This window comes from Passer montanus, unplaced genomic scaffold (genome assembly GCF_014805655.1).
Source record: "Passer montanus isolate IOZ18808 unplaced genomic scaffold, ASM1480565v1 scaffold13, whole genome shotgun sequence".
NCBI classification, from domain to species: domain Eukaryota; kingdom Metazoa; phylum Chordata; class Aves; order Passeriformes; family Passeridae; genus Passer; species Passer montanus.
In genome coordinates this window covers 13,930,965-13,941,697 of record NW_024359832.1, presented here as the reverse complement: position 1 = coordinate 13,941,697, position 10,733 = coordinate 13,930,965, and positions in this window count along the sequence as shown.

The following is a 10,733-nucleotide window of genomic DNA, read 5'->3' as shown; positions in this document are numbered from 1 at the left end:
CCTGATGAACCAAGAAAGGCACAAAGTCTGGGAAAATACATTTTTCCTTGCTTAGAAAAGAAAACATATTTTATATCTAATGGAAAAAAGTAGTCTATTTTGAAGAACATATTTATTTTGAGCACTGCACTGTGGAGCAGGAGGGGGCAGCTGCCTGCTTGCTGTTCCTCCCCTCCTGTGTGGCAGTGATTGCCCAAATCAGAATACCCAGGAAGGACACAGAGCAGCACGTGCTCCACACCAGCACATTTCACAGCAATACAGCTGCTTTACCCACAGGTCACTTAATTACTGGGATTTGGGTGTGCATGAAGGGAGAATAGAGCAGAGAGGGTTAAAATCCATGCTCAATATTTAGATAGGTTTTCTGTCACTTAAGGTTATTCACCTGATTAAGACTTCCTCTACAAACAAAAGGACAAGCCAGGCACCTCCTGAAAGCATTTATCCTGCTCTGCAGCACTAAGGGCAGCACAGAAGGGATGTTGTGCACTCCAACACAACATCCTTATCTCTCTCCACTCCACGAGGGCAGACAGAAGGGATGTTGTGCACTCCAACACAACATCCTTATCTCTCTCTACTCCTTATGAAAGTTTCCTAGATTATCAGCTCAAATTCATAAAATTAACTTCCGGGTAGTTAAAGTTGCATAAAATTAGCCTCAAATATATTTCCCTCTGAGAAATGCTATAAAGCAGGAAAGGACATCTAAGGATCCCCTCAAATGCAGCAGATAAAAGGCTTTTACAAAATGTTTAAAAATTATAATTTCACAATCCATTTTCTGAGTATCTAAAGCCACAGTCCTAAAATTTGCTGATGATTTCAGGAACTGACTGTGTGATAATGAGGTCATTTGAGCATATCATATGCAGTCAATTAGAAAATCTGCATTCTGCTAGAGAAAAATAAATTGTTATTAATCTGTTCACTCTAGGTCATATCTTGTTCTCTGCTGACTGCCTGAATTTCCAAGACTGAGACCACATTTTTAGGCTTTTCTAAAAGCTGCTTTAGGCTTTTCTTTTTCTGCGTATGCCATACTTGCTTAGATTTTTGGCCCTTTTTTTCTCATTTTAATTACACGAGCACAGCCAAAATTGCCTGATGGAACTGCCATGGAAAAAATCTGACAATTTCTTTCCGAAGGCCTAGTGGAGTAAAAATGCTACAGGTGTAAATTATATTTACACCTTAAATATCTTAAAAGGTAGCTTAAAAATGGGGGCTTGGGGTGTGTTTCTTGATGAATTTATAAATTAGTCAATAAAAGAGAGTGAAAATAATGGTTTGCAGAGGACTGGGAAAACTCTGGGGGAAACCATTTTTCCATTCCTACTCTTCTAGGAATAATAATCCAATCAATAGCTCTCCATTGCAATTAGACCTCTGCAGCTGAGCTCTGAGCCCTCAGGGAATGGACAAAAGGCCCCTTGTGTGAAGACATCAGCAAAGTTATGTCAGCAAAGTGATCTCTGTGGGTCAGACCCAGAGGGGTGTGAAACTCCCTGGACAGTCATTTGGAGCCCCACTGGGATGGGTGACAGACTTCCTGATGATGAGACCCTTCCCAGAGCATAATTTGGGCTGTAATAGGTACATCCTACCTTAGGTGACCAGAAGGAGCCAGCTTTTCTTCCCCACAGCAAGCTTTCAACAAGTTCAGTTTGTGTTTATGTGCTTGGGTTACAGTAGGGAAACATTAAGAAGTGGTCTAGACAGAGGTAAATTATAGAAATAAACACAATTGTAATTCAGATTACTCACTCCCTGTGTTAAAATGCTACTAAAAATAGGAAGCAGGAAGACTGTCTCCACATTTTTTTATGTTCCAAATTTTCTTGAGTAATATCAGACACTGCTGGTAGGTTGGGCTGCTTCATCTGAAGAAGTAAAATAATAATACATGTCTTGATAAGTTTAAGCAGGTCAGGGTATGTTTAAATATTTTTTTCATTAATCAACTACATTTTTGTTTGAGCCGTAGCTGTACTGAATGTACTGTGTAGAGAGGGATTAATTTCTGTGGCTACTAGGGACTTATTATGGGACATTGGGCAAACAATTTAATCTTCAAATTTGAGATTTCCTTCCTGAATGGGAGGCATGATAAGCTGATATTTTACAACTTTAAGATTGTAAGGGTTATCATAATGTCTAAACTGTTCTTATGAATATTGTGAATATGTTCTTATGAATAGGAGTGGTTTAGTTTCATCCTGTGTCATGCCTCAGTTTCATCCTGGAGTTGTGCTCTGGGTAACACAGCGTGTGCAGAGCAGCACTGCTCTCATGCTCTCTGATAACACGAGCTAGTGAAGCACTTTTCATCACAGGCTGTTCCACCATCACTGAAATTAATTTATAGTTTGCCTGTGCTGGCCTGGTCGGACAGAGCTCTGAGCTCTGGCCTAGGGAAGCTGTCCCTGTCCACGGCATGGGAGTTGGAATTAGAGGATCATTAAGTCACCTCCAATTCAGGCCATTCCATGATTCATTCTGTGATTGTACTCAGGTGTTAACAACTTCCTCTTGTATCCTGTGTTACAGATAATTTCTTCTCTGGGGAAGGGTAGCTTTTCCTCCTGACAGGAATTCTTAAGCCAGGCACTCCTGTTCTTTTCCCGGTGAATTAGAGAGATCAGCCTTTGTAAACATTTCAGGATGATACATTTGCTAGAATCTGTATCTTTTTTCTTCACCCTCTCCCATTCTTTACTATTCTTTCAATGCAAATATTTATCTTGTATTCCCTGTGGCCTGTTGACTGACACAGCTAGACTGAAATGCACTCCCTACTTTTACTGTGTTTATCAGTAATGAGTTATAATAAAATTATTACAGAAAGCATTCACAAGTTTGCTGGGGCAAAGTTGAGAGGCCATGTAAAAGCAACCCAGTTTACATGGTTCTCTACCATGTAAAACCAACCCAGTTGCTATAATAACCAGCAGAAGTGGGTGGACCGTGAAGTTAAAATACTTGGCTGCAGGAATGTTTCAAGGAACCTCTCTTTCAAGTATGTCTTTCATTTGATGTATTTCACACATTATTTTTCATAATGTAACATCATGGCATCAATTAACACATAATAGGAGGCAAGTTTTTCAAATTTACATCAGAATACTCTCTTAATTAAATTAAAATTAACCATTTGATCATGGTTAATTGATTACAAAATAATCTTTACCTTTAATTATTAGCCCAAACATTCTAGTTTAACAGAACTATAACAGAACTACAACTATAAGTTGTAGTTTTTTCCAATCCAGACCTTTTGTCACTCTATCCTCCCTGAGAAAAAGAATTCTCAAGAACAAATTATGTGTATCAAACTTTAATAACTAGCCTTCCTTAAAGCCTAAAAGATTTCACCAACATCAACATTTCTCTGTCTCAATTTACTAGGAGAAAAACAGTAATCCCAGGAAATTAAATATCTCTTTACCAAAGCCTGAGGTATTTCCTGGTTTGAATGCTAAGTTAAAGCACAGAAAATCATGAAGACATAGCTGTAGACCTGATGATGCTCTGCAGTTACCTCTAACTTCCCAACCCTGCTCAAGTGCCACACTTGTGTCCCACAAGTGTTCCATTTGGCCATAACTCTACACATTTTTCCTGTTTATGCCATTTTCACTCAGTTCTCCAGTAAAACAGAGATGTCCATGAGTAAGCTAAATGGAAGGCAGAGGACATGGACTGTGGGATATGACTGAACTTTGAAGCCAAAAATAGATGATCTATGTTTCAAAGAAAAGGAGCAAAATCACTTAATATTTGATGTTCTTTTGGTTTGGACTGTTTCTGTTCACAGTCTCCCAATATTGTCCCAAAGGAGCAGAGATAATTTATTGGGAGATGACTGATTTTGATCTTGGGATGTGCAGCATGACAAATCATGCCAGTTTAAAGGTAATTGGTTTTTAATTACAATGTCAAAAATTATACAGTCCCACAGCAGAACCATACCAGTGTGCCTCTCTAAAATTACCTTTCACTCTTTTCACTGACATAATCTTCAATTCATTCAGGAAAGGTTACTGTGATCACAACTTGACATGCTAAGCTTGATGTAGAAAATTAAAAATTAATAGGAAATTATTCATATATCCCTGCCTGTGTGATTTCCAGCAGCAGGTGAGTTGTAGTGAATGTTAAAGCCTGGCTGTCCCGTGAGCTCAAAGGCACCTGCAGGTCAATGAACCCACAGCAGAATCTGTTGCAAAACATCCCTACCCAGAGATAAGGATGTTGTGGTTACCTGAATTCAGTTAAAACCCTGGTTAGCATTGCCAGGGATATTCCAGTTAATCATTACTGAGCCAGAGCCCAGCCTTTTGTGCTGCTTTGTCCCCAGTTCCGAGTCCAAGCAGGAACCAGCCCAGCCCCGCGCACCTGGAGCGAGCAGAGCCTTTAATGTCCTGGCTGTCCTCCAGCAGCCCAATCCAAGGCCTGCCAGGATTCCTGATGAACACCACTGCAAAGAGCAGTGCTGACCGAGGGAGACCACCCAGAGAAGGAAATCATCAGCCATTCCCTGGGCCTGCTCAAGAGCTCAAACCTGAGGAGAGGAAACAAGAACCACTGCAGGGAAAAAGGCCCCAGCGGCTGGATGGGAGCCCTGCCACTACAGACCCAGCATTTCCCAGAAAAAAGAGCTGTAGAACAAGTAAAGAAATATGATGCATCATTGGCAGTGGTGAATTTTCATTCCCTGTGTGATTGCCAGGATTTTTGATTGCCCAGAAAAGCCAGCGCTTGGTAAAAATGTTGTAATCTCTGAGAGGTTTCACCATACACTCTGCAGCTGAAAGTGGAGCCAGAGGAGAGAGGGGTTAGCCAGGTTCTCTGGCCACTTTCACACTTAACAGCCTCCAAACACCCACATTCTTTGTGATGCTCAGAAAATGCAGTGAATTTAAATTACAAAATCATTGCTTGAATAAAATAATGCATATTTAGTGGTAATTTACACATATTACTAATAATGGTGATGGACTAGCATAATAAAGAACTTCTAATTTCATAATTCTGTGTTTCCCTGTCATGGATATAGTGTCTTAATACAGATCTCAACAAAACCACAGCTTTTGTTACCTACTGAAAAAGAACAAACTGTTCCCTTTAGAAATATTGTTTCATGGGATGTTCCTGCCTATAAAATTTGCAAGATAGCCTCAGGTAAAGGATCTTTTCCTGGCTATAGAATTAAGCAAACGAAGCTGATTAATGTTGGATTTTGACGTGTCAGCTTCAGTTTTAAATTTTTAAATTTTCTGCAATCAGCAGGTTCTGTGCAAAGTATGCTGCTTGCAAGCCATAGGGTTATTTGGGGTAAGTCTTTCAGTGAAATAACACAGCAGAACTCGATCTGTGACTTATAGGACCTTGGACAATGGCACACATCAAAGGCACATGTCTAAACTGCAAGAAGCACAGATAAGATTAGCATTGGTGTCACACACTCCTAGAGCTGATGCAATTTGTTTCTGCTCTCTCTGTTTTCTCTAAGAAAAGTAATATACTGTGGTTGCAGGCAGCATGTGAAGTGACACCAGTCTGTCCAAAATACATTCATATACTTTGCATTGCAGTTTCCCTCAGCTATGTTTAAGTCATGAGGTGTCCAGAATCCTGTGTGAATGCTGCAGGTGAATCCAGGACTACATTTCTTGATGGAAAAATAGGTAAAGTTCAGGCAAGGCCATGCACATTGGTCTTATGATTTATTTCCCCAAAGGAAAATCATGCTGCAACACATTTCTCTTGCCCCCTATCTTTACAGTTTTTATTGTAACAGGTTTCTCCTGTTATTAGCAAATAAGGTATTCAACATCCTCAGATAGGGTGAGAGTGCCTGTGCAGGGCTGCTGGTGGGCTGAGCCCATGCAACCTGGCCATTGCCTTCTGCAACACTGCTCAGCATGACCATTGCTGTTGCTCTGCTGCTGCTCATTATTTCCCACTTTATTCCTCTCCCAAGTCTTGCTCCTGCTGACCCAAAGCACCAACACCTTGCCCCATGAGGCTGCTCTGTACTGCTGCTTGTAACTAAGCACAGCAAATATTTGGTTACACACAGTCAAACACGTCCCTCATGTCCTGAGGATTTTTCTTCATTAACAGATGATAGAGAATGAAAGAGCAGTGAATAACTGTAGGCTTTTGACTGAACTGAACACTTAGGTGTGACTGTTTGAATATTTCATTACACATTTGATCCACCTCTTCATATGAATGGCCATTAAATGAAATGTCTAGCACCAGGTGCCACTACTTGATTCTATTTTTATATTACTACTGCTATTTGATTTTTTCAAAAACTTGGGTGAAAGCCAATGTTTTATATGTACAGCTTTGTGATAACTGTGGTGTACTCCAAGAGCATTTAACTTGAATTCTTGTCTTCTGTGCAGTGGAAGCACAAGCAAAGTTCAGCTGTGAGGTGTATGAAAGGGATCAGCCTCCATCTCTGGGACCTTCCTTGGAATGTGGGGTTTTGCCTCCAAGGCAGGATGAATACGGCAGAACTGTCGGCGTAGTCTAGAAATCCAAAGAAACAGTGAGGCCAAGAAAGTGATTTCTTGCAAGATACAGACTTCAGTAATTTAAATGTGAATGTAGAAGATCTGAAACTTTTTAAATTGTCTAGAAAATTGTAGTTTTTGTATGAGCATTTGAAAAGTCAGCACACAGTGGTGATGAGGATTGTTGGCTTATTTCATTTGTTGCATCCATTGGTCATGGATTTTGAGATGCTGACCACAAAAGAGGCACATGAATTTCCCAGTGGGTGAAAAAGGGTATTTTCAAACTCTATTTCCAAACTGAACTTTACCTACCAGTAATGGTATCTTCATCAGACAGACTTCACTTCCTATTAGCCTCACAGTGAGACATCTCCTTAAAGCTCAGAAAAGCAAACTGGATGCTGGAAAGAGCAAAGCAAGCATTGCTCCTATGCCCTACTTGTTGCCAGACAGATGCATATCCAATGTGCAATAAATCAGCTGGGTACAAAAGGAGCATTGCTAATTGTTTTTCCACAATGATTTTCAAAAGAGATTTCTTTTATAACTCCAGTCTGGAGCCTCTGGAGCTCCTGAGTTGTCTGCTCTGCAATGCACTGCCCAGACTGTGCCTGTTATTTGCTGTTTTCTGTGCACCAGCAGTATGTCTGTCTGGTGATTTAGTACCATATGACTAAATGGAAAGACAGCTAAACAGCCTCCATCAGAGCTCTGAAGCATAATGGAGCTTCCTCCAGCTCATCATCTGATGGATCAAACCCAGAGTCTCCCAGATTCCATGAAAATATCTTTTCTTATGGAATTAAGGGTTCAGAGGTCCAGTTTTAGGGCATGTTGATGGACTTCTGAGAACCAGAGACATTTGGAAACACCACCACTCCAAATAAAGGAGAGAAATAGGACCATGAAATTGCCTAGTCTCAAAGGTGTTTCTTACAAACATCAGATATGTTGTGGTCTCTTGCATACCTGCGATTGGTGGATGGAATCTGAGGTGACTATGATGAGCAGTAACTTGTCATAGTTGGTTGCAGTAACAAGAACATTTAAACTAGTGAGAACATGCCTAAAAAAAGCAAAGATTTCAAGTATTGCTGCAAACAATGAAGTTTGTTTCCTCCTGTATTTAAATTAGGAGGAATGCTGTGACAGCAGCCACTGGATTAAACTACTGCTCACTACCAATGATCAGCTGAACTTTGGGCTGCAGGAGACTAACACCCTTAAGAATTGTCTGTGGTCACAGTTCTCTTCACAGAAGGCAGCAGGCACAACTTCCCCAGGATTTTTCCTGGGGAAAGCAGTGAGAAAGCTCAGAGAAGAAAAAAAAACAAAACAATTCTTATCTTCACTTACTGCATCTGTTGTTTGGCACATGTAGACTGTGTTATGAAAATTGTTTACCAAAAGGTAGTTTCTTAATTAGACACTGGTGATAAGTATTTTAGATTGATTGACCAATTAAGTCAAAACTGTGTCATGACTGTCTGAAAAGGTCACAGGTTTTTCTTTAGTATGTTATTATATTATTTATACTATATTAGTATAGTATAGTGTAGTATGTAGTATAATATAGTATAGCTTAATAAAACTTTTGTTCAGCCTTCTGAAATCACAGAGTCAAAGCCCTTTACTCCTTGGCTGGGGTTCACCCTGCATCAATAACATCCCATCATCAGGAAAAATCATGAGTCCCCAGGCTAAGAGTGGGAATAACACTCCATGACAACTGGGTGTCCCTGTCACAAAACCAGCCAGAATGAACACATCTGGATCCTTTTAGGCAGACAATGGTTCCCTGTCCATCAGGTCAGGCACATTTCCTCTAGGTACCAGTGGGGTCCTGTGGACAAGGAGTGTGTGCTGAACTCCTGCAGCAGCTGTGTCTTGTATTCATGAAGAAGCCTAAAAGACATGGCCTAAAATGCATGACATATGGGAGCGTGAAAAGAGGGCTATTGAGAAATAGACTGATTGTGCCTCTGCTACTTTCTCCTTTGATCCTGTTTTCAATTTTTCACTTAATTCTATTTGCAAGCACCTAATTATTTGGCTTCTTCTGACTTACTCATCAATAGTAAATTACAGTAGCTATTTCAAAAGATAAAATTAATCCTAATGATACCAAAAGTTACTTCTGAGCTGTGCTTATGCAAGTCCAGAGGAGCTTCATCAGCACTGAATAGACACATGTCCTTGAAGACAGTGCTCTTGTAAATGGGTGAAGCTCAGCAGGAAAACACAAGGCCACTCAAGGAACACAAATGCAAAGAAAAGTCAAACTCAGCATTCAAAAGATAGGAAGGATGACATGTAGACTGGTGCTATAAGGAAAGTAATAGAGCTTTAATCTCCAAATACCTTTCTATGCTTGGTGAAGCCAACACACCATGGAAATGTCAGCTGTACTCTTGCCAGACCTGTCTACAAGAGCAAGTATGGGGCAAATTCAGATGAGCCACACAGGTGGGATCACAAGCTCCTGCATTAGCAATCTCTGCTTTCTGTGACTTACACTTTTATTCACCACTAAGCATCACTCCCACAGAATCTCATGTGATCACTTCTGAACATTTCTTTTTCAGGTACATTTTTTCTCCTTTATTTTGAAAAGGTCAGCTTTACAAATGTCTACTAATTCTTTAATTTCTAGTAATACTGCTCACATTTGATTGCCTGGTATCTCTCTCGTCTCAGTGTAAAGCCCTCAGAAGTTGTGGGTCACGCTTATGAGATTAGGTTAGAAAGAAAATTTTAAGGTAATAATAAATAGGAGGCTGTTTGTATTTGGAATTCAGCTTTTGAACTGCTGGTGCAGACTTAATTTATGTTTTTAAGCCTTACTCACACTGTGAGGGTAAAGATATTCACATTTTCATAGGATTCTGTGGATGGTAGTATAAATCAAACATCAAGCACAGGAACATTCAAGATAAAACCACTGGATAAGAAAACTATGTTTCTAATTGTTAATGTTAAATCTGCCTCTGAAAACAATGATTTTTCTGCTTTTGTTTTTAAACCATCATTTTTAATTTTTTAAAAAATATCTTCTCTCTAAATAACTGTTGAAAATTGCCTTAATTACTGATCCTCCTTCAGACCTGGGGGGCTTCTAAATATTCTTCAAGTCCCCTGCCTACGTGAGATCAGCCACAGCAGAGCATTAAGAGTCAGAGCACAAAGCAGTTCAAGACAGTGAAGAAAGCTGCATCTGACTGAAATTCCCAGAAGAGCTTGGGCAGCACAGTGTAATTACCTCTCTGGACATTGGCCAGGACATCATCAGCCAGTCCTCACTTGCAGTGAGAGTGGCCTGGGAGCTCTAGAGACCCTGTACAAGCAGCAACCTGATCAGATGGGGGCTGTGCACCCCAGCACCCCATCTGCACCAGCACGGGCAGCCCATGTGTCACTGTTCCTTTGGAGACAATATTTCCTCTGGAACTGCACAACATCCAGCATCCCTGGTGTTCCAACTGCTCTCTGTCTCTGAGCTTAGTCTTTAGCTCTCTTCTGTGTCATTGGCACATGTAAGTGAGGAATAGAGCATTTCTGAGTTTAACACTTGCCTGGAGGCCTCCCTGCCAGAAGCAGTGGGAACAGAGCTGCCATGGCACGTACAACTGTAGGAATTCAGCTGCTGTGGAACAGCCCAAAAGCAGTGCAAGGTTTTTCAGGGAACTACACCACCTCTAGAGTGACTCTAGAGACCACAGCACCTTCAGGCAAAAGATGTAAAGGCAACTTATTTAAATAATATTCTATTATCTAAGCACACCTATTACATATAATTAGTGCACATATTATGGATGTACAGAATACATTCCTGTTACAGATAATATTGTAATTCCTTCATTTTAAGACTAATTTTAACATCAAAGGCTCTGGCTGGCTGGAACAACTCTCTTCCTTGGCATACACAAAACACCACAGAGTACCTATATGTGCACACTGGTGGACAGTTTTGAACATGTCACAGGCTCTCATTATATAACAAAGCCCCTTTGATGTGTCTGTTTGTTGCCTGGAAATCAGTGTGAGACTTACACATTCCACTGGGAGCTTTGGGTTAATTAAATTTATCATTTCCACGTGGGGCCTGGTATGATCTGTGGCCAAGGCAGGCAGGTAACATTGGCTTGATGGGAACATTTCACTGTTCTTCCATTTACTCACTATCACTTCTTTAAATAC